General features: G+C 46.4%; 1 pseudogene; it reads left to right on the forward strand.

The window, feature by feature from the left end:
- Positions 1 to 21,385: 21,385 nt before the first annotated feature.
- Positions 21,386 to 21,503, forward strand: LOC126291450 (5S ribosomal RNA; annotated as a pseudogene).
- Positions 21,504 to 25,869: the final 4,366 nt, after the last annotated feature.

Here is a 25,869-nt window from a genome sequence, read left to right on the forward strand (position 1 = left end):
TTATTCCGTGGTTTATTAAGTTTTCAAAGTTATACTGACTTTTTGATCACCCGGTATTTCATAACGGATATAGTAGCCGCAGTGCCTGTTCCTCGTAACGCAGCGCGTATTTAGGCGAGTTCATTGGCCGGCCAGTATTGGTACGAGATAAGATGAATCTGCTGGACGACGGAATGCTAGCGCGCCGCGGCAGTTCCTGCTTTCGGCTAGGTGTGCGGTACGAGCGAGTCTAGCTAAGACTAGCAGTGTCTCCGGAATTGGGGAAAATCCCGAAGCTGGGATTTTGAACGGCTGTTACTCGCATGACCATTCAGCAAGGAATGGCGGGGTATCAGAGAATCTTAAAGATGGCTAAGTTATAGTTCTTTGAGATTCGACAATAACTCACTGTCAAATATTAGTGCAAATCTGAATAGACTGCGATCTCAGAAAAAGGAGGTTAATTCAATGACAACAATATTTCAACATCTTTAAAACTGCACAAGCCAATATTTGATAGTGAATAAACATTTTTCACAATGAACCTCTGAACTGACAACTTTTAATCGCTTCACGCGATTTCAAAAACGATGTCTCAGATGACAGCATTACACTGTAGCTATCATCTCTGAAAGTTACGTATCAGTATCCGTTTTATTTACCGATTTACGACGTCTTTTATGTCTGTTTCATTATCAAACATTTGTCAGAACATAGCATCTGCCACAATCGCACACTAAACGGCCGCAACATCAGTACCTCACATTGTCATTCTCATGTGGTAATTTATTGAACACTATTTTGCCATTAACTTTAGTTAGATGTTAATTGCAAGTGCTATTACAAAAGCTGTGCGAAGTTATAAGTAGTAAATCGAATGTGTTAGTGCACAGCATGATTGAAAAGTGAACCAATAGATGCTTCTGTCAAGAAGGCGTACATAACTGTTCGTACAGTATTGGCCATCAAAACTGCTATACCACGAAGCTGACGTGCTACAGACGCGAAATTTAACCGACAGGAAGGAGATGCTGTGATATGCAAACGATTATCTTTTCAGAGCATTTACACAATGTTGGCGCCGGTTCCGACACCTACAACGTGCTGACATGAGGAAAGTTTCCAACCGATTTCTCATATACAAACAGCAGTTGACCGGCGTTGCCTAGTGAAACGTTGTTGTGATGCGTCGTGTAAGGAGGAGAAATGCTTACCGTCACGTTTACGACTTTGATGAAGGTCGGATTGTAGCCTATCGCGATTGCGGTTTATCGTATCGCGACATTGCTGCTCGCGTTGGTCGAGATCCAATGACTTTTGGCAGAATATGGAATCGGTGGTTTTACCCAAGGCAATACGGAACGCCGTGCTGGATCCCAAAGGCCTCGTATCACTAGCAATCGAGATGACAGGCATCTTATCGGCATGGCTGTAACGGATCGTGCAGCCACGTCTCGATCCCTGAGTTAACAGATCGGGATGTTTGCAAGACAACAACCATCTGCACCAACTGTTCGACGACGTTTGAAGCAGCACGGACTATCAGCTCGGAGACCATGGCTGCGATTACCCTTGACGCTGCATCACGTGTACTCCAAGACGAACCTGGGTGCACGAATGACAAAACGTCATTTTCTTAGATGAATCCAGGTTCTGTTTACAGCATCATGATGGTCGCATCCCTGTTTGGCGAGATCGCGGTGAACGCACATTGGAACCATGTATCCGTCATCGCCATACTGGCGTATCACCCGTCGTGATGCTATAGGGTGCCATTGGTTACACGTTTCGGTTGCTTCTTGTTCACATTGACGGCACTTTGAACAGTGAAGGTTACATTTCAGATATGCTACGACTCGTGGCTCTCCCCTTCATTCGAATCCTGCGAAACCCTACATTTCAGGAGGATAATGCACGACCGCATGTTGCAGGTCCTGTACGGGCCTTTCTGGATACAGAGAATGTTCGACTGCTGCTCTGGCCAGCACATTCTCCATATCTCTCACCAGTTGAAAACGTCTGGTCAATGGTGGCCGAGCAACTGGCTCGTCACAATACGCCAGTCACTACTCTTGATGAACTGTGGTATCGTGTTGAAGCTGCATGGGCAGCTGTACCTGTACACTCCATCCAAGCTCTGTTTGACTCAATGCCCAGGCGTATCAAGGCCGGTATTACGGCCCGAGGTTGTTGTTCCGGGTACTGATTTCTCAGGATCTATGCACCCAAATTGCTTGAAAATGTAATCACATGTCAGTTCTAGTATAATATATTTGTCCAATGAATACCCGTTTATCATGTGCATTTCTTCTTGGTGTAGCAGTTTTAATGGCTAGTAGTATACAGTACTTAAGGACAACCTGTTATCATTTATAATTCACACATTTACGCAAGAATGCTGCCTCATATATACATGAATCAACTGTTACATGTATTTATTGTAAACTATCTGTCTGCAACGGAATATTTAATGCATTTATTTATTAAAATATTGTTGTAAGTCATTATTTTGTCCGGGAAGTGGTCAACTTGAATCAGATCACGTCTGTAGAGCTTAAGGACGATGTATCTTTGGTGGGGATGGTCTTCAGTCAATGTAACAGCAAGTAGTAGCGGAACAGTACGGGATTAAAGTGGAGACTGGGACTATTCTAGCGAAGAGCTCGAGGGAGCAATTCAGGAAACTGAGTTCCTGAAGAAGGGAGACGTGCCTGAAGTAACGTGCGTCATTTGGTTGTATATGTGATTGATTCTGGGCGGTGAATAGCTGCTGTCGTGCCTTAACCTTTGAAGGGACTTTATGTTTCGAGAGGTCTGAATGTGCTCTAGTAGGACTGCAACTTCTTCCGCTTGTATTACAGAACAGATAATATGCAGAGTATGAGTTACCTAACTTTGTCTCGTGTGTGGTAATTTGTATATCATCATGTTGAACTCTGAAGAACTGTTTTGAGCTGGTGAATATCTTGTGTATCGTGATAATAAAATGGACTTAGTTTTCTCATACCTTTTGACGTCTATTTAGTTTGGGGTTTTGCTACCATTCCCGTAGTGCTCTCAACGTAAATTTATTGCATGTTAGAAAGGTAATTTTTTGTCTGTACTTTAACTGAACATAGTAGGACTTCTTCCCGTTTATTTGAGAAATCGTTTCTGGAATAAACATTATTCCACATACACTCCTGGAAATGGAAAAAAGGACACATTGACACTGGTGTGTCAGACCCACCATAATTGCTCCGGACACTGCGAGAGGGCTGTACAAGCAATGATCACACGCACGGCACAGCGGACACACCAGGAACCGCGGTGTTGGCCGTCGAATGGCGCTAGCTGCGCAGCATTTGTGCACCGCCGCCGTCAGTGTCAGCCAGTTTGCCGTGGCATACGGAGCTCCATCGCAGTCTTTAACACTGGTAGCATGCCGCGACAGCCTGGACGTGAACCGTATGTGCAGTTGACGTACTTTGAGCAAGGGCGTATAGTGGGCATGCGGGAGGCCGGGTGGACGTACCGCCGAATTGCTCAACACGTGGGGCGTGAGGTCTCCACAGTACATCGATGTTGTCACCAGTGGTCGGCGGAAGGTGCACGTGCCCGTCGACTTGGGACCGGACCACAGCGACGCACGGATGCACGCCAAGACCGTAGGATCCTACGCAGTGCCGTAGGGGACCGCACCGCCACTTCCCAGCAAATTAGGGACACTGTTGCTCCTGGGGTATCGGCGAGGACCATTCGCAACCGTCTCCATGAAGCTGGGCTACGGTCCGGCAAACCGTTAGGCCGTCTTCCGCTCACGCCCCAACATCGTGCAGCCCGCCTCCAGCGGTGTCGCAACAGGCGTGAATGGAGGGACGAATGGAGACGTGTCGTGTTCAGCGATGAGAGTCGCTTCTGCCTTGGTGCCAATGATGGTCGTATGCGTGTTTGGCTCCGTGCAGGTGAGCGCCACAATCAGGACTGCATACGACCGAGGCACACAGGGCCAACACCGGGCATCATGGTGTGGGGAGCGATCTCCTACACTGGCCGTACACCTCTGGTGATCGTCGAGGGGACACTGAATAGTGCACGGTACATCCAAACCGTCATCGAACCCATCGTTCTACCATTCCTAGACCGGCAAGGAAACTGGCTGTTCCAACAGGACAATGCACGTCCGCATGTATCCCGTGCCACCCAACGTGCTCTAGAAGGTGTAAGTCAACTACCCTGGCCAGCAAGATCTCCGGATCTGTTCCCCATTGCGTATGTTTGGGACTGGATGAAGCGTCGTCTCACGCGGTCTGCACGTGCAGCACGAACGCTGGTCCAACTGAGGCGCCAGGTGGAAATGGCATGGCAAGCCGTTCCACAGGACTACATCCAGCATCTCTACGATCGTCTCCATGGGAGAATAGCAGCCTGCATTGCTGCGAAAGGTGGATATACACTGTACTAGTGCCGACATTGTACATGCTCTGTTGCCTGTGTCTATGTGCCTGTGGTTCTGTCAGTGTGATCATGTGATGTATCTGACCCCAGGAATGTGTCAATAAAGTTTCCCCTTCCTGGGACAATGAATTCACGGTGTTCTTATTTCAATTTCCAGGAGTGTAATTTTCTACACCAATTACAGGATTTTGAATAGAATGCTTCGTACTAAATTATTCATTTCACTTTTATTTTGTATTTCTGAGTAGTTTATTTACTCTCATTTCTAGCCAGTGCATAGACTGTTTTACTGGAGGCCCACAGCTATAGGTTATTACACGCATAAAAAAAAGTTTTGCCTCTTCTTGGTTCCGAGAGTGCCGGAACCTGTACAGAAAATTGGAATAGAGACCAACATAAACATCAGTTCTGGCCTTTTTATTGCTCATGAAAACCACACATTGCATGTTGTAGCATCACAGCGAGACCTTCAGAGGTGGTGGTCCGGATTGGTGTACACACTGGCACCTCTAATACCCACTAGCACGTCCTCTTGCACTGATGCATACCTGTTTTCGTCGTGGCATTGTTGGTCCAGATTGTCCCACTTCCCAGCGGCGATTCGGCGTAGACCCCTCAGAGTGGTTGGTGGGTCACATCGTCCATAAACAGCCCTTTTCAATAGGCATGTTCGATAGGATTCATGTCTGGAGAACATGCTGGCCACTCTAGTCGAGCGATGTCATCCTGAAGGAAGTCATTCACAAGATGTGCACTATGGAGGCGCGAATTTTCGTCCATGTAGACCATTGCCTTGCCAATACGCTGCCGATACGGTTGCACTATCGGTCGGAGGATGGCATTTACGTATCGTACAGCAGCTACGGCGCCTTCCATGACCACTAGCCTCGTACGTCGGCCTCACATAATGGCACCCTGAAACAGCACAGCAGGGAACCTCCACCTTGCTACACTCGCTGGACAGTGTGTCTAAGGCGTTCACCGCGACCGGGTTGCCTCCAAACACGTCTCCGACGACACTCATCGGTGAAGAGAACGTGATGCCAATCCTGAGAGTTCTATTCGGCATGTTGTTGGGCCCATCTTCACCGCGCTGCGTTGTGAGGTGTTTGCAATGATGGACCTCGCCATGGACGTCTATCGCGCACAGTTTGAGTCGTAACACGACGTCCTGTGGCTGCACGAAAAGCATTATTCGACATGGTGGTGTTGCTGTCAGGGTTCCTCCGAGCCATAATCCGTGGGTAGAGGTTATCCATTGCAGTAGTAGCTCTTCGGCGGCCTGTATCTCCTCCATGTCCGAACAACATCGCTTTGTTTCGCCAGGGCATTTCATTTCTTGAGAGCCCTTCCTGGCACAAAGTAGCAAATCGGACGCGATCGAACAGCGGTATTGGCCGTCTAGGCATGGTTGAACTACAGACAACACCATCCATGTACCTCCTTCCTGGTGGCATGACTGGAACTGATCGGTTGTCGGACCCCCTCCGTCTAATAGGCTCTGCTCATGCATGGTTGTTTAAATCTTTGTTCAGGTTTAGTGACATCTCTGAACAGTCACGAGGACTGTGTGTGTGACAGAATATCCACAATCAACGTATATTCTTCATGCGTTCCTGGAACCGGGTTGATGCTAAACTTTTCATGATGTGTGTATTTGCAGCGAACTAGCTGCGGGGGATGGAAGTAGACGTGGAAGGCTCGACGCTGTGACGACATGGAGCTAATTCTTTTTGAACAGAGCCGTGCAAAGCCCAAGTATCTAAAATATAACTACAGATAAGGATACAGCTGGTTTGCTTGTATGGGATGCTGCTAAGAAGAGCAGCTACTCTAGCAGTAACCGTTAAGCACTGTCGCATCCTCTGGACATGCATGCATGTCCGAAGGAACATTGCATGGCATTGCAATATCGTTCTCAACACTCTCACAGTTGTGACTTTGTATACTACAGCTTCGATTCTGAAAGGAAAAGTGGCTATGCCAATATAGCAGTTTTTGTACTCTATCCGAATGTGGTCAGGTGTAAAGTGATGAACAGGCCATTCGTTTACATGTTTTTCTATGGGTTCTTCTCAGCGAAATGTCTCAGTACGCTGTGAGTGGGCAGAAGGGCACGAACGTTGGTGAGGGGATTTCGAGTTTCCGCATTAATTTTCCGTTGTATTCCCGAAGGGGTAGTGTGGGCTCCATAAACTCCGGCTCACTATGGATCCAAGGTCCATTTAGCCAGATTCCAGGTGAGATGGTAATGGAACAGACGCATTCTCAATTGGAAATAAATGGGAGAGAACTAGCATTTCCAGTAAACCAAGAGAATTCTCGTAAAACTCTCATGTAGGAACTATTCTTAATTTAGTTATGGAACAATTCTGTTTATCGGCTCAGACAAAAACTAAAAATCTCTGTGTTTTTTTGTCCCTCTAGGCAAAGCTGGCGATTCGATTTATGACCTGTTATAAATTCAGGGACTTTTCAGCCAAATACTAGGCTCTCAGGTAACGAGACAAAGGAGAACCTAATTGAGAATATTACCAATGCACGTCTCCTCTAAACTTTGGTCATAACGGGGAATGTTTCTCATTCGTACGACAAAATGTCTTTGACAAAATACAGAAAGGGTAGTACATCGGAAAATACATTTGCTAATGCGTGTGACAGAGTAAAGCCAGTGAGAGGTTGAACATGGAGAGTATACTTTTGCTGGTCTGACTGGACTAGTGTCTGGTAATGGTTTACAGGATTCGCCGGTTGTTACACTTTGGAGGCAGGGCTTGCGGTACTTTGAGATCATTGTCACCTTTCGGGGAGTCTTTCTTTTATTTGGTTCCCAACTAGTGCTTTCTAAAAACTTCCTTTGTTCATTCCCTAAACCTGAGAATTGAGCGAGCAACCGTAGAACAAACTTTGTGCTTTTAAGCCAAATATCGCAGTAGGCTCGGAATGGGGCAAAGCATCTCCTAAATTCTAATCGTCTGGAGAGGATTTCCAGTTCGAGCTTTCGCCTGACGACCGAGGGAAACATCCCGTAAACGTATATCGGAACTGGTGAACTGGACCTACACTTCATTTACTGTTGGGTCAAAGATATCATTAGTAGATGCTGGACAGTTTTTATGAATAACAGGAATTGTCTAGTACTATACACAACTCTACTTTTTATTAAATTATTACTACCGATTTCGGTGAAATGCAGACCATCTTCGGATCATGAAAGTTATTCAACTGTGTATTTCAATAATGCACTACTTGCACATTTCTGAAACTTACTGCTTAAGTATTCCATGTGTTGTAGCGACATGTACCCTGTATTGAAATGTTTGACATCGTAGAATACACTACTGAATACGTTTTCTGTGGCCTGAAAGTGGTCAGAATTTCGCCGAAATCAAGCGTTAAAAAAATCTGTGTATCTTTTGAAGAAATTCCTGACAAACGAAGATGTGTGTGTGTGCGTGTGCACGAGGTTTGTGACTCTGCAGCCATAGTAAATTATCCACTTCCTGCAACCATCCGACAAGCTTGACGAGTAACATGTGAAGAGATTGGTTGCTCGAGCACTTGTCTGTATTTGCGGAGTGAGAAGGTCGCCGCTTATCTACTTAAAAGGAATGGACTCAGATGATGCGAACAGATGAGGCCAAGGCGGCCTCCTGGTGGAGCCCAAGTGGATGATGGCGCGCCGCGACTTGATCTACGGCGCCACCCACCCACGCTAAGACTCGGGCGCAAATTCGACGGCTGTGCCGTGAGAACGGACGCAGCGGACGTGGCATGCAAATATAGTTGTATTGTGCAACGACCACGCAGCCGTAGAAGGACAGATGGACTACTCCTCTCAGTGGGTTATCAGAAAACATAGATATTGTTATCAAATCAGTAAATGTGATGATACCGGTGGAGAAAGCCTCTGCAACAATCGAATAATTTAAGAATATCTTAAGCAAAATACACATGCAGAATGTTTTAGTGTTATACAGACATGATGAATGTGAGAACTAAAAATAGCTAGCAGTGAGTAGTTCGCCGATTTTAACCCGCCCATACGACAGTCCCGCAGCCCGGCACCCCTAAGACAGAAATACTACGGAGGGCTTTAGAACTTAATCGACGACATTGGTGCAAAGCCTGATGACCGGAAACTTTGTCTTCCGTTGCTTCCCCTTTCAGGCCAGGCACCGGGGGTGAAAATTTCTTCCACCATCAGGATTAAAAACGGCTTCCTCCGGGTCCAACACCACCGCACATGTTCGCATTTGTAACCTCGGCTACACAGGCGGATTATTCCTTTTGTTGTATCCTCCGAATCTTATACTAAGGAAATTGCTTTTTTCCTCTTCCTACTTCAGTTTACAACTGGGATATTAAGTTTTTAATCTTTATTTCAGATTTCATGTTAACCAATTTCCCAATGCAACTAACATTTCTTCTAGCTATACCTAATTCTTAATCAGTAATGATAAGATGTACCATAGCCTTTCATTACTATTACTACCGTAAGTTCTAATTCTTACATACCAAGTTACTACTACCTCTAGTGCTCTTATTATGTCCTAGTATTGGCATAAGTATAGGCAGCAAAAAATAACCCAATCTTTCTCTGCGATTACAATTATGATATTTGGGTTGCCTACGTGCTTACAGACGCTACACCGTTAAGCTTTATAGCATTATTGAACAATGTGTTGCTTTTGTCTATTGTACTCTGCTTTTGTTTTCTGTCGTCTGCGTACTTGTTGAACTGGAAGGTATGCGTTTGACCATTCACAGATTACAACTTGTTCATCGAAATATCCCGTAGCATACCTGCTGCATCAGTGCATTCGGATCATGAGGGGATAAAGAACATGTTTCTTTGCTTTTCCGTATGGAACTGTTTATCTGTGCTGCGTTACCTCAATTCACCACATCTTCCCACAGTCCAGTGTAGGCACTTGTACTGTATTGTACTGTATGTTAACTGGGGACCTAGAAACGACGGAGAGGCTCCGTCCCCGTAGCAGCCGCAGCGCTCCACAGCCCCATGACGACTACTGCAGTCCACTTCACCCCTCCGCCGCCCCATACTGAACCACTCTTTCAGGGTTATAGTGCGGTTCGGCCTCCGGTGCCCCCCCCACCCAGGGAACGTCTCACACCAGACGAGTGTAACCCCTATGTTTGAGTGGTAGAGTAATGGTGGTGTACTCGTACATGGAGAACTTGTTTGCGCAGCAATCGCCGACACAGTGTAGCTGAGGCGGAATAAGGGGAACCAGCACGCATTCGCCGAGGCAGAGGAAAAACCGCCTAAAAACCATCCACAGACTGACTGGCTCACCGGACCTTGACACAAGTTCGCCGGGCGGATTCCTGCCGGGGACCAGGCGCTCCTTCCCAATCCGGAAAGCCGTGCGTTAGACCGCACGGCTAACCGGGCGGGCCGTAGGCACTTGGGAACTTTGAAATATCATAAAATCAACTCAGTTTTGCTCCATAACTATTTCTATCAGAAAACACTTCCTGCCATAGTATTTTTATAGTTAACCTAACAGTCTTAGTCTGAACGGCCAAATTAATCGAAAAGTCTCTTCGTTGCGAAGGCATTATTTACACTTTCATTTAAGCACCGTTCTTCTTTTTCATTACAAGGGCTATAGGCACTAGGACAATAAAAGGACACACCACCAAGGAATTATCCGAATAGGATGGAAATCAGTAGATGTTATGTACGTGTACAGAAAAACAAATCCTTACAATTACAGAAAAGTTGGATTATTTATTCAAGAGAAAGAGCTTTACAAATTGTGTAAGTCAGTAACGCGTTGGTCCAGCTCTGGCCCTTATGTGAGCAGTTATTCGGCTTGGCATTGATTGATGGAGTTACTGGACGTCCTTCTGAGGGATATCGTGGTACATTTTGTCAAATTGGCGAGTTTTATATGGTCAAATCCCGAGCTGGTTGTACAGCCCTGCCCATAATGTTCCACACGTTCTCAGTTGGGAGAGATCCGGGGACATCGCTGGCCACGATAGGTTTAGGCAAGCACGACAAGCAGTAATGACTCTAGCCGTAAGCAGGCGACCATTACGTTGCTGAAATGTAAGCCCCAGATGGCGTCCCATGAAGGTCAACAAAACGGGGCGTAGAATATCATCGACGTACCGCTGTGCTGTAAGCATGCCGCGGATAAAGGGGTGCTGCTATGAAATGATGTGGGACCCCAGACCACCACTCTTGGTTGTCGGGTCATATGTCGGAAGACAATCAAGTCGGTACCCCACCTCTGTCCAGGGCAACCCCACAAACGTTACTGGTCAGTGATGGCAAATCCATCCACTCGAGGAGACTCCACGCCGAAGTGCCCGACACCACTGCAAATGGGCTCTGTTGTACAGAGGTCGATGGTAGTAGGCACAAGGGGCGCCGTGGGCTCGGCCCCCTTTGTGTGAGCCACCTGATAATGGTTCCTGTGGTCATTGGAGCACCAGTTGCACGTTGGATCGATGAATCCGGGGCTCTGAGTGACTCTGTGACGATTACTCGGTCCTCACGCTCTGTCGTCTCTCTGGGTCAACCACTGTGTTAGGCCGTTGTTCCTCCATCCCTGTCAGCATCGTCAAATGGTGATGAGCTCCTATTCAATGGTTCACCCATTCCTGGTACACTGTCAGATAGTGGCATCGCTCTTATTCAAATGTCGAGCAGTTCGCCGACTTCTCTAAACGGCTCCTTTGAGCCCAACTACATGTCTACATCTACATCTACATCTACATCCGTACTCCGCAAGCCACCTGACGGTGTGTGGCGGAGGGTACCCTGAGTACCTCTATCGGTTCTCCCTTCTATTCCAGTCTCGTATTGTACGTGGAAAGAAGGATTGTCGGTATGCTTCTGTGTGGGCTCTAATCTCTCTGATTTTATCCTCATGGTCTCTTCGCGAGATATACGTAGGAGGGAGCAATATACTGCTTGACTCTTCGGTGAAGGTATGTTCTCGAAACTTTAACAAAAGCCCGTACCGAGCTACTGAGCGTCTCTCCTGCAGAGTCTTCCACTGGAGTTTATCTATCATCTCCGTAACGCTTTCGCAATTACTAAATGATCCTGTAACGAAGCGCGCTGCTCTCCGTTGGATCTTCTCTATCTCTTCTATCAACCCTACCTGGTGCGGATCCCACACTGCTGAGCAGTATTCAAGCATTGGGCGAACAAGTGTACTGTAACCTACTTCCTTTGTTGTCGGATTGCATTTCCTTAGGATTCTCAGTCTGGCATCTGCTTTACCGACGATCAACTTTATATGATCATTCCATTTTATATCACTCCTAATGCGTACTCCCAGATAATTTATGGAATTAACTGCTTCCAGTTGCTGACCTGCTATTTTGTAGCTAAATGATAAGGGACCTATCTTTCTATGTATTCGCATCACATTACACTTCGCTACATTGAGATTCAATTGCCATTCCGTGCACCATGCGTCAATTCGCTGCAGATCCTCCTGCATTTCAGTACAATTTTCCATTGTTGCAACCTCTCGATACACCACAGCATCATCTGCAAAAAGCCTCAGTGAACTTCCGATGTCATCCACCAGGTCATTTATGTATATTGTGAACAGCAACGGTCCTATGACACTCCCCTGCGGCACACCTGAAATCACTCTTACTTCGGAAGACTTCTCTCCATTGAGAATGACGTGCTGCGTTCTGTTATCTAGGAACTCCTCAATCCAATCACACAATTGATCTGATAGTCCGTATGCTCTTACTTTGTTCATTAAACGACTGTGGGGAACTGTGTCAAACGCCTTGCGGAAGTCAAGAAACACGGCATCCACCTGTGAACCCGTGTCTAAGGCCCTCTGAGTCTCGTGGACGAATAGCGCGAGCTGGGTTTCACACGATCGTCTTTTTCGAAACCCATGCTGATTCCTACAGAGTAGATTTCTAGTCTCCAGAAAAGACATTATACTCGAACATAATACGTGTTCCAAAATTCTACAACTGATCGACGTTAGAGATATAGGTCTATAGTTCTGCACATCTGTTCGACGTCCCTTCTTGAGAACGGGGATGACCTGTGCCCTTTTCCAATCCTTTGGAACGCTTCGCTCTTCTAGAGACCTACGGTACACCGCTGCAAGATGGGGGGCAAGTTCCTTCGCGTACTCTGTGTAAAATCGAACTGGTATCCCATCAGGACCAGCGGCCTTTCCTCTTTTGAGCGATTTTAATTGTTTCTCTATCCCTCTGTCGTCTACTTCGATATCTACCATTTTGTCAACTGTGCGACAATCTAGAGAAGGAAGCACAGTGCAGTCTTCCTCTGTGAAACAGCTTTGGAAGAAGACATTTAGTAATTCGGCCTTTAGTCTGTCATCCTCTGTTTCAGTACCATTTTGGTCACAGAGTGTCTGGACATTGTGTTTTGATCCACCTACCTCTTTGACATAGGACCAAAATTTCTTAGGATTTTCTGCCAAGTCAGTACATAGAACTTTACTTTCGAATTCATTGAAAGCCTCTCGCATAGCCCTCTAAAATACTTACATCTGTCTATATTGATCAAGCAGCTGTGTGTGAGGCATAGGTACTGTCCAGCTAAGTAAACGGAATAAAATTAGCAATACTTTATGCACTTTTATCGACATGTCGCTTATTTATTATCCTCGCCAGCTGCGCGGTGGAATTGCATTGCAGCGTCGCTCATTTATCCGTCGACCGACAAAGTTTATAGTTTTGCATTTTCCGTTGATACTTGTGTGAATATCAATTTCTGACCAATTTACACAATTCCTTCCTTTTATCTTAGAGAGTGTTTTTCTTATTATTTTGCTTTAGAAAAACGTAAATTCCTTTCATTGGCATTTGTTAGAGTTCAGAGTTCTGTCCTATAAGTGACAATAGCCACTATTTAGTGTTCTATTAATACTTATTTTGCTTTATAAAGTTGAAATTTGTAGAGAATATTATGTTTCCATCTTAAATTCTTTCCTTCGTTATGTTTATTGTTAGCGACATAGAGTTTAAACATTTTTACGTGCTCAAATGCTACAATCATGAAAACTAAACTCATGGATTCTCATCATATATATTTTTTTTTTATTTATTTATGCATTTATTTTACCTGGCAAGATTAGGGCCTTCAGGCCCTCTCTTACACCTAACCAGGCATACTCAGATTGAACGAGTTACAGTTACTAAATAACATTAAGAACATTTAACGTATTATGTAGTATTGATGTCAAACGAAAAAAATTTGAGATTATAACAGTAGTACAATGATAGTTATAACAATAAAAATAATTATAACAATCAACGATAATAATGATAATAATAATGATAATAGTAATAATAATAATAATAATAATAATAATAATAATAATAATAGTGACTAAGTATATGAAAGTAAACATACATTATTTTGTGAATGTCAGTTAGTTGGGAATTTTCTCGTTATATTCTTGCAGCTTGTGAGTTATTCTCATCGAGCAGAGACATAAGACGATAGAATGGGGTGAAAGAGATATATAAGAGGTAGATAGGTTTGAAGAAGAGAAAAAGAATGGTAAAATTCGAAGCTGTGATGGAGAGAAGAAAGAAAGAGATGTTAGGGGCACAACAATGGTGGCTATACCGTCCCTAATATGTAAGTTTTGAGTTCCCTCTTGAATGTTGAGTAGTTCTGGATAAGACGCAGATCACAGGGGAGTGCGTTCCATAGTCGTATGGCTGAGATGGAGAATGACACGGAGAAAGATTTTGTGTTATGTAAAGGTACAGCCAAGATGATAGACGTATCCGATCTGGTATTGCGATTGTGGAATGATGATAGATGTTTAATGTGAGAAGATAAGTATTGAGGGCACCAGTGGCTAAGAAATCGATGAAGTAAGCACATCGTGTGGAGATCGCGTGCCTTATGTGGGCGTATCCAACCTAGCTGGGAGTATGAAGGACTGATATGATCATACAACCGAATATTGCACACGTATCTGACGCAAGCATTCATCACTAGCTCGAGGCATCTAGAATTTTCACTATTCGTGCCGTGTTGAACTACATCGCAGTAGTAAAGATTAGGCAAGACTAGTGTTTGGACTAATTTTTGTTTAACATGGGTTGGAAATATTTTTCTAAATTTTTGAATTGCATGTAGGGAGGAGAGCGATTTCCGGCAAGCTGTGACTGTTTGTTCTTCCCAGTTTAGGTGTTCATCCAAGATTATTCCAAGGTCTTTTACTGTTTTTTGGTATGGTAGTTGGGTACCATTGAGGAGTATTTTAGGGACCGTTTCGCGAAAGTACCGGCTGATTAACTTTGGATGAGATATAAGTGTGACCTGGGATTTCTTGGGGTTTAGTTTCAGACCTAGGTTCTGTGCCCATCGAGAAACAGAGCAAAGATCTGCGTTCATACTCGCTACTGCGCCAGCAATGTTTTTGGGGCTTGCACTTATGTACAGTTGGATGTCGTCAGCATATAGATGGTAGCTGCAGGAGTGAATCACTGAAGAAATATCATTAATATACAGTGAGAAGAGTAGTGGACCAAGGACGGAGCCTTGGGGAACTCCAGAGTGCACGCTTTTCCATGATGACTTTTCCGACCCACAAACGACTTGTTGACTTCTGTTTTTGAGGTAGCTGTCGAACCAGTGTATTGCGCTGATTGAGAAATTCAGCTGTTTCATTTTAATTAGTAATATATCGAAGTCAACTGTGTCAAAAGCCTTGCTAAAGTCAAGCAGTGTTAGGATAGTAGCTTCACGTCTGTCCATAGCATGTTTAATGTCATCAGTTACTTTGATTAATGCAGTTGCTGTACTATGGTGCTTTCGAAAGCCTGACTGATATTCGTCATGGATGTTATGAGTTTTGAGGTAATCCGTCAGCTGTTCATGGACGATGTATTCTAGGGCTTTAGATATTGCAGGTAGTATGCTGATCGGCCTGTAGTCACCTGGCGACTTAGGGTCGTCAGTCTTGGGTATAGGCTGGATTAAACTTTGCTTCCACTCAGTAGGATATATACTACTGACAAGAGACAGGTTGAAGATGTCTGTGATAACTGGAATAATAGTGGCTACGACGTTTTTAATCATGCCAATGCTCACTCCATCATTTCCTACTGCCTCGGAAGAGATTCTCATAATTGCCTAGTGTACTGTGCCGGTAGTGACATGTTTTAGGAAAAACTTGTCTCTCAAGAGATTGATATCTTGGGGCTGGTAATTTGTCGCTGCGTGGCAGATTACAGCTGTTGAGAAGAAATCGTTTAATTCTTCTGCAGACGCTTGATAAACAGCGTCATATCTTCGCTTCCCTATACCGAAACTGCGCAGCTTTTTCCACAGTGCAGCAGGTTTTGATATGCCGCATACGACAGAGCGGGCATGTCTGATTTTGGCATTTCTCACGCTTTGCTTCGTTCTGTTTCGGAGTTTCCTATAAGCTTCGTACGCCTCGGGAGTTGGGTTACGCTTGAAGGCCCTGTGTGCAGCATCACGTTTATTCATTAACTGGCGTAATGCAGTGGTGAACCATGGAGCAGGAGCTCTCTTTACCTTGACAGTGCGTTGAGGAGCATGTTTATCATACAGTGCAATAATTTTGCTACATAATTGCCGAATTTTTCCGTCTAAAGTCGGTTCATTGCTTATATCATGCCAAGGGATGTCTGAGCAATCCTTTTGAAGAGCGTCATGGTTAACATTTTTTAAGTTTCTGTAGGTTACCAGGTGAGATTTTTCTTTGGTAGTATGCACTGAGTAATTTAAGAATATCACGTCATGAGCAGAGAGTCCCGGAGCGGATGTCTGATTGGCGCGGATTATTTTATCTGGTCGCTTTGTTGCTATTATATCTATGAGTGTGTGGCTGTGTGACGTGTGGTGAGTTGGGTCCAGCGGTGTTAAACTCATATCATTGGAGTGGAACAGTCGCCTTAGTTTTTCGGCAGAGGGAGATTTTAACTGTAAGTCGATGTTTGTGTCGCCCATAATGATTATGTGTTCATACTGTGTCACGAGTGAGGACAGGGCAGACTGAAAGGAGGACATGGCACCGACGTTTGGAGGTTTATAGATTACTCCAATTAGCAGTTTCTGATTTGATGTATTTATTTCGAAAAACAAGAACTCTGCTTCTCCTTCGCCCTTTGCATCCGATGTGCATAGTACAGTAGGTGTCAGATCAGAGCGAACATAGGCACCCACACCACCCCCGCGTCGTGTTTCACGATCTGCCCTTATCATCAGATTAAATGGATAAATTTTAAGCCAGCAATTCTATCCTTTTCAACAAAACATCTTTTTGCAAGTCGTGTAGAATTATTTTTCAACTTCTTCACGTTCATCGAGTAACACCTTCGAGGCAGACTAACTTTCGTCTTTTGTTACAGCCCTGTACTAGTGCCCTTTCTAAACACAACTATACGTTATATTAATACTAGATTTCTCAGAAGCATATATAGGACGCTTGACATTTCCTGTTACTGGCATCTAGAGATTGTGGATCGGATTTAGTAGATGAAGTTTTGACAAGGAACCTATGTCCGGGAATGTACTGTTTGTATGTAAATTAACTTCGAAATAGCCTTCTTCACAGTACGCACACAGCAGAGACAATAACATCTGATCTGTGTGCTGCAAGAACACATGGCGGTGGCAATGTTCCGAGTTCCCACCGTCGGGTTCTCTTCTACGTGAAGAAGGACGTCCCCGTCAAAGTCGAGAGTAGAGCACGTCCTTGGAGCACTAAAGTCAATTGTCGTAGTAGAGAACGTACCAGTTCCTCCCAGCCGTTGTTGTCCTCGGGAGGAAATGGTATGCGATGTTATAACTACAAGGACCGACGACAGCGTCTTCTTCTCAATGCATGTGCGTACCGTGATGTGGGTGATTTGAAAATGATCCGACCTCCAAACTTATTTTATACCAAACGGTACGTTTCTGGACATGGATCCCTTATCAAAATTTTATCTACGACGTCGCCCCTACAAGGCCGTGAAGCTTATAACGTGAATCATGAAACATTCATTATAAACTCGGGAGATAGATTATTTTTAGACTATCGTAGACACACATCATGAAACAGGAAACAGTTTACACCGCAGACTTACACAGCATTGGACATGTGTAGAAGTCACGTTGTACGTAAGATTCACATACGGCATTATTACCGATATTTGTAACAATTGTTACTACTTCGTAATTCGTCAGCGAGGTAAAAAGAGTTAGTTACCGATAAAGTTTTCAGGTTCCTGTTAACTTATACTCTATTAGTAGCTGTAACTATTCACGTTCGCTGGCTAGTTATTGAGGAACCTACGGCGTCTGGAAGCAGAGCATGCAAGAGGGGCGTTCACTAAGTAATGCAACACTTTTTTCTGAAAGCAAGTTGGTTTCATTCAGGATTCCAGTACACCGTATTATTCCCCTCACTTTTCCCTACAAAACCCTATTTTTCAACATAATCTCCGTTCAGTGCGGCGGCCTTACGCCACCTTACTGGGAGGGCGTATAGTCCCACATGGGACTACTCTTCTGTCGGAGCCAACATCTTGCTGCATCAATAACACCCACGCCCCTGAAACCGCATCATCCTCATACTGCTTTCCTCAGAGTGCATCCTTCATTGGGGCAAACACAGGGATGTCTTCTGTTAGACGGCGAACAACCCAGCGGGCACACAGCTTTGAGTACCCCAAATGGTGGACGAGTGTGCCACCAGTACTGACAGAGACGTCCAATATAGCAACGACGGGTATGATTGTGATCCGTCCATCACCTGGAGGGGTGAGTAGCCCCACTGTCCAACACTGTACGAAACACAGGCGTGTGCGGCCGGCCGGCGCACGTGACATCGAGCAGGTTACGACCATGACAGACGCCTCGTGCAACCACCCACTTTGCTTTTCTTCACTGCCAGATCTCCGTAGACATTCTTCAAGCGCCTATGAATATCTGCGATACTCTGGTCTTCCTCCAAAAGAAACTCAATTACAGTCCTCTGCTTCGAACGCATCTCCTTTACAACCGCCGTTTCTAAGTCTAGGTACAGAGCCGCCATCTATCGGAACTATAGGGACGGAAGCGAGCATATTCCACGATGTCCCACTACAAATACCACAGCTTTTAAACCGAAAACGTCTGAGAAAAAAATGTGTTGCGTTACTTATTGAACACAACTCGTATTACACTACTGGCCATTAAAAATGCTACACCAAGAAGAAATGCAGATGATAAACGGGTATTCATTGGACAAATATATTATACTAGAACTGACATGTGATTACATTTTCACGCAATTTGGATGCATACATCCTCAGAAATCAGTACCCAGAATAACCACCTCTGGTAGTAATAACGGCCTTGATTCGTCTGGGCATTGAGTCAAACAGAGCTAAGATGGCGTGTACAGGTACAGCTGCCCATGCAGCATCAACACAATACCACAGTTCATCAAGAGTAGTGACTGGTGTATAGTGACGAGCCAGTTGCTCGGCCACCATTGACCAGACGTTTTCAATTGGTGAGAGATCTGGAGAATGTGCTGACCAGGGCAGCAGTCGAACATTCTATGTATCCAAAAAGGCCCGTACAGGACCTGCAACATGCGGTCGTGCATTATCCTGCTGAAATGTAGGGTTTTTGCAGGGATCGAATGAAGGGTAGAGCCACGTGTCGTAACACATCTTAAATGTAACGTCCACTGCTCAAAGTGCCATCAATGGGAAAAAGAGGTGATCGAGAAGTGTAACCAATGGCACCGCATACCATCACGCCGGGTGATACGCCAGTATGGCGATGAAGAATACACGCTTCCAATGTGCTTTCACCGTGATGTCGCCAAACAGGGATGCGACCATCATGATGCTGTAAATAGAACCTGGATTCATCCGAAAAAATAACGTTTTGCTCAGGTTCGTCGTTGAGTACACCATCCGCAGGCGCTCCTGTCTGTGATGCAGCGCCAAGGGTAACCGCAGCCATGGTCTCCGAGCTGATAGTCCATGCTGCTGCAAACGCCGTCGAACTGTTCGTGCAGATGGTTGTTATCTTGCAAACGTCGCCATCTGTTGACTCACGGATCGAGACGTGGCTGCACGATCTGTTAGAGCCATGCGGATAAGATGCCTGTCATCTCGACTGCTAATGATACGAGGCTGTTGGGATCCAATATAGCGTTCCGTATTACTCTCCTGAACCCACCGATTCCATATTCTGCTAACAGTAATTGGATCTCGACCAACACGGGCAGCAATGTCGCGATACGATAAACCGCAATCGCGAGAGGCTACAATCCGACCTTTATCAAAGGCGGAAACGTGATGGTACGCATTTCTCCTCCTTACACGAGGCATCACAACAACGTTTCACCAAGCAACGCCGGTCAACTGCTGTTTGTGTATGAGAAATCGGTTGGAAACTTTCCTCATGTCAGCGCCACCGGCGCCAACCTTGTGTGAATGCTCTAAAAAGCTAATAATTTGCATGTCACAGCATCTCCTTCCTGTCGGTTAAATTTCGCGTCTGTAGCGCTTCATCTTCTTGGTGCAGCTACTTTAATGGCCAGGAGTGTATATGTATCAGCTACATCTGGCAGTAGGCACAATGCACATAAATAAATTCTTAGGCGTTAAGTCCCTATTGTGTGTCTGTTGGTAACATTTGGGTTCCATAAGAACCTGTTCGCGGTCTTTCTGACGCAACAGCGGGTCGGTGAACCTGACGCTCCGCCGTCGATTATGATTGCGAGTGCACGGCACCGGTAGCAGAGATATGATTCATTTGGTAGGGGGCAGAGGAGATGGGGGCGGCAGATTGGCGCGGCGAGTGTGTCCGAGTTTCCGGGGCGTAATGTATGATCGACCGTCCCTGCGGGCGCACTGGCCTGCCTGCCTGCCCTCATCTTCCCCACCTTCCCCCCCCCCCCCCCCCCATAAGTTTTTTCGTGCCGCCCTTGCGGCCGCGATGGCTCAAGGCCGTCTGCAGTGTGTGTGACATATGAGGCCGTGAGCGTGCCAGGAGCCGCCGGATTAGTAATGCGAGCACAACCGCGCGTCCACACCGCTGAAAGTTCAATTTATATTTCGGATCCCTTTTTACGGTGACATTATCTAAATGAATTCTGTCGGATCTATCTGATTTGCAGACCGTTCTGCGTGTACACGAGTGTGTGTGTGTCTGTGTGTGTGTGTGTGTGTGTGTGAGGTCACGACGATGCATGCTGATTCTGTCTAAACGTTGTTTTCCTATTTTGCGGTTACCTCCTGATAGATTTTCGGTCGGTATCGCACCGCTCACGAGCCACAAACGACCAACAGTAACTAGCTGACGATTAAAACGAACACCTAAATTCTACTTAACCGATGGGAAAAGTTCAAATCCCTCCCCTAACCCTCACAGAGTATTAAAAACAAAATTAAGCTTTGTGGTTAGATGCAACTTTGAAAACTCTTGACGCTGCTATAAATCGTGCACAGTAACGATTGTCGTCTTCCGATTAGAAAATGTTAATACGTATTAATCCAGATCACAATCTTAACATGCATACACAACACAAACACACACACAAAAAGGAATAAACATATTTCGGTTAAGCATGTGCACCCCAATAATAAAACGAAAATAGACACCGCGCGACCGCTACGGTCGCAGGTTCGAATCCTGCCTCGGGCATGGATGTATGTGTTGTCCTTAGGTTAGTTAGGTTTAATTAGTTCTAAGTTCTAGGGGACTTATGACCTCAGCAGTTGAGTCCCATAGTGCTCAGAGCCATATGAACCATTTTAAAAAAATAGACACACTCTTTCGGAATTGCTGCTTGTTACAAGCAAATATCCGATAAATTTGTGGAACTATTAATCCTGTCCCACACGTTTCCAGTTGGTACTACCTATACATTATTCTCAGTTAGAAACAACCGTGAACTTAACGGTTAGTGAAAAAAGATTAAATAAAGGCTATTACGGAGTCACAGGCAACGGCCTTGTCGCAGTGGATACACCGGTTCCCGTGAGATCACCGAAGTTAAGCGCTGCCGGGCGTGGTCGGCACTTGGATGGCTGACCATCCAGGCTGCCATGCGCTGTTGCCATTTTTCGGGGTGCACTCAGCCTCGAGATGCCAATTGAGGAGCTACGCGACCGAACAGTATCGGCTTCGGTAAATAATACCATCTTACGACCGGGAGAGCGGTGTGCTGACCCCACGCCCCTTCTATCCGCATCCTCCACCGAGGACGACACGGCGGTCGGATGGTCCCGGTAAGCCACTCGCGGCCTGAAAACGGAGTGCTTATTACAGAGTAACAACATTGTAAGTGGAAGGTCTTTAGAGGGTGTTCGGAAATTCTTGTTACATAGCTCTACGACTTCTAGAGGAAACTATGTCCGAAAAGGTACCTTTCCGTTCTACCACGGTTTCAGTTCAGGTCTGTAACGCGTCCACGTCTGCTGAGCAACAGAGAAAAGTCTCAGAGTGGGTTGTCCTAGTATGCAATAGGGTGGACCGGATAACGTGTACTACGTCAGACGGTTACCTGATGTCACTCAATAGACAGACACGTCTATTGAGACAGACACGTTCGTTGTGAATGGCGAAGCACGAGGTAACAGACGAGCTGATAATTGGCTGTATTACGACGTAGCACATCGTCGCACAAACGTTTTGTCCTAGTTACGCAGAGGCTTCGAGAAACAGGTCTCTTCATCGTAGGGACGCAGGTCCGTGATGCTCCACCGCAGTGCCGCACGCTAGAATTTGATGAAGACGTTCTGCATCGCCTTGAATAGATGCCTCCTACGAGTACTCCCACAACTGAGTGTGCAGTAAGTTTAAGTTTATCGTAGAGGACATTCTGCATGAGCAGCAATTAACATCCATACCATTTGCAAAGGGTACACACTACAGGTCCAGCAGTTTTTCCACAACTCGTTGCTCACTCCTCGTGGTTCCTGCACCGCTGCGTCGACACACCCATGTTTCCACGTAGAGTTCTGTCCACAGATGAATGTAGGTGTGTGTGAGTGTGTGTGTGTTTGAGGTTTACGGGCGCTAAACAGCGTGGTCATCAGTGCCCTAGAACATAAAAACAGGAACACATGCAGTGAAGGGACTAAGACGAACAGCGATCAAGGAGAATGGCTAAAAGACGCAGACCTGACGCAGTTCCAAATCCCCACATACAGAGACAAAACAAGAGGAGAAGGAACACACTAAAAAAGGAAAGGAAACAAAGGAAAAGAGAACAGAAACCGAAGGGAAACAAGGAGGTAATCGTGACTGGAGGACCTCTTACCTAACACCTGGGTGAGCCAGTCACCCAGCAGCACATTGAAACCCTCTCCCTAAAATCCGAGGCAACAAATGGGACAGGACACAAAACCGTAAGACCTTAACCACAGTCGTTGCGTCGTCTTGCAAAATAGAGGGCAAATCCGGTGGCAGAGAAACCACCGCCCTCTGGTCAGAGAATAAAAGACAGTCAAGTAAAATGTGGCGGTCAGTAATCTGGACGCCACAAGCACTGCAGATTGGGGGGTCCTCCCGCCGGAGTAAAAAACCATGCGTTAAGGGACTGTGCCCGATGCGGAGGAGAGTGAGGAGAACCTCATCCCGCCTGCATGACTGGTAGGACGTACGCCATGGTCGCGTAGTGGCCTTTACCAGACGCAGCTTATTGTCAGAAACTGCCAGCCACTCCTCTTCCCATTGACGCATAACACGAAAACGCTAAAGGGAGGTAACAGCATGGAGGGGGATGGCAGATTCAACAACGTGAGGGAGGGAAGATGCATCTTTGGCAGCCACATCCGCCAGTTCGTTTCCCCTAATACCCACGTGCCCCGGCACCCAGCAGAAAGAAACCTCCTTCCCCTGCCGTTGCAGGTGGAGTAGGGCATCAGGGATGTTCTGGACGACCGTATCCGCTGGGTACAAGTGTTGCATGGTCTGAAGGGCACTCAGGGAGTCAGAACAGATGAGGAACTTAAGACAGGGATCACATCTCATCTGCTACAATGCCCGCAAGATTGCAAACAATTCGGCATCAAAGATGGTACACGCCGCAGGAAGCCGTAACTTGACGACTCGATCAAGGAAAACAACAGCACAACCAACAGAGTCCCCCTGTTTAGAGCCATCCGTGAATACAGGTACATGGTCCGGATGCTGGTTTAGAATATCGTAAAATAAATGGTAGGGTACGCAGAGGAGGTAGGACAGGCAAGGAAATGACACACCCGTCGTACCATGAGGAGTTTCCGCCGGATGGCGAGCGGCGGTTCCCCTGCCTCAGCACACAGGCTGGGGATGGGACTGGTACGGAAGGCACCAGTGGCCATCCTGATACCCTCATGGTGTACTGCGTCAAGAATCTTCAGATACGAAGGCCTTGCTGACCCATACACGGTGCAACCATAGTCAAGACGCGGTCGTACGAAAGCCCTATAAAACTGCAGCAGACGTGCCTGATCTGACACTTCAAAATATTCAGTGCCTTCAGGGCCCGCACCTTGATTTCTTTAAGGTGAGGCAACCACGACAACTTGGAATCGAAAGTGAGGCCCAGGAACCTCACAGTGTCTCTAAAAGGAAGAACGGTGTCCCTCAGACGCAATTCAGGGGAGGTAAAAGGACGCCGAGAACGATTAAAATGAACACACACATATTTGTCTGCAGAAAAGGTAAAACCCGTCTTTGTAGTCCATGCCTCTAAGCGCTTTATCGTAAGCTGCAACTGCCGACAAGCAGTGACAAGACTGGAGGAAGAACAGGAAACAGCAAAATCGTCCACAAACAAGGAGCATTGGGCAGGACTCCGGACAGTGGACGTGATACTGTTAATAGCGACGGCAAAGAGGGTGATACTTAAAACGCTGCCCTGAGGAACATCATTCTCCTGCACGTACAAATCAGATAGCACATTACCAACCCGATACCGAAAGAGGCGGTAAGAAAGAAAGGACCGAATGAAGATGGGGAGACGGCCACAAAAGCCCCACTCATGGAGTTGATTGAGGATAAGGCGGCGCCAAGTAGTGTCATACGCCTTATTAATGTCAAAGAAGACACCTAGACAATGCTGGTTACGTAGGAAGGCCTGCTGGATGGCGGCCTCAAGCGGGGTCAAGTTGTCTATAGTGGAACGACATCTCCGAAAGCCACACTGAGGGGGGCTAAGGAGCTGCGTGGTCTCGAGCAGCCAAACGAGGCGTCGGTTGACCATGTGTTCCAACGTCTTCCCAACACAGCTCGTTAAAGCAATACTGCGATAACTACTGGGATGCGTTCGATCCTTCCCTGGTTTGAGGGGAGGAATCAAAATCGCCTCCCTCCACGAGTCAGGGTACGTGCCGGATAACCATATCATAATAAAACAGTACAGGAGAACTTCCTTGGATGGCAGCAACAAGTGCCGCAGCATGGTGTACCGGATTTGATCATGACCAGGCGCAGTATCATGAGCCACAGACAGCGCAGAATCCAGTTCCCACATTGTGAAGGGGCAGTTATAGGGTTCAGATTTAGAGACCGGAAGTCCAAGTGACCCCTCTCGATGGCAGTGTGGTAGCGGCAGAAATCTGGATCACAGTTAATAGTGGGTTTAGAGTCCGCAAAATGCATGGCAGTGTCTGGGTGATGTCTCTCGGCGCCGTGAAGAGCCATACCTGATACAGCAATGCCGTGACAGGTGGTTGGCTGAGTTTCCTGGAAATCCTCCTGATGGATTCCCATACTTTCGTAGAACTAGTGGAGCGAGAGATGGAGTTCAAGAACGATTGCCATGACCGTCGTTTGCTCTCTTTAATCACTCGCCTCGCTTTGGCCCTTGCCACCCGAAAGGCCGCAAGATTGTCAGCTGAGGGACGGCACTGGAAGCGGCGCAGAGCTTCACGGCGGGCTCGGATGGCTGAGCGGAACTCAGTGGCCCACCAAGGGACAGGACGCCTCTTGAGATGAACGGATGACCGTGGGATTGATAATTCAGCAGCATGGGAGATCACGGCTGTAACATGGTCTAGCCATTCGTGGACGCTGGCACGGTGCTCCAAAACAGCCAGTTGGCTGAAAAGTGTCCAGTCAGCTCTGCAGAGGGGCCACCGGGGCGGCACTGGTAATGCCACAGCCTCATCCAGGAGGCGAATCCAAAGGGGGACGTGGTCACTAGAATGGAGGTCAGCAGCAGCCTCCCACAGAGCAGAATCTGCGAGTGCTGGAGAGCAAGAGGAAAGGTCAATAGCCGATGACGACCCGGAAACAGTACAGAAATGAGTGGGAGCACCAGAGTTGAGGATGCACAGTTCTTCAGACATCATGAGGCTTTCCAGAATGCGACCCCTGGGGCAAGTAGTCGGAGAGCCCCATAATACATTATGAGCACTGAAGTCCCCCAGAAGAAGAAATGGGCGGGGGAGTTGGCTAATAAGGTCTGTGAGAGTCTCTGAGTCTATTGCATCCTG

The sequence above is a fragment of the Schistocerca gregaria genome, chromosome 1, assembly GCF_023897955.1.
Source record: "Schistocerca gregaria isolate iqSchGreg1 chromosome 1, iqSchGreg1.2, whole genome shotgun sequence".
Taxonomy (NCBI): Eukaryota; Metazoa; Arthropoda; class Insecta; order Orthoptera; family Acrididae; genus Schistocerca; species Schistocerca gregaria.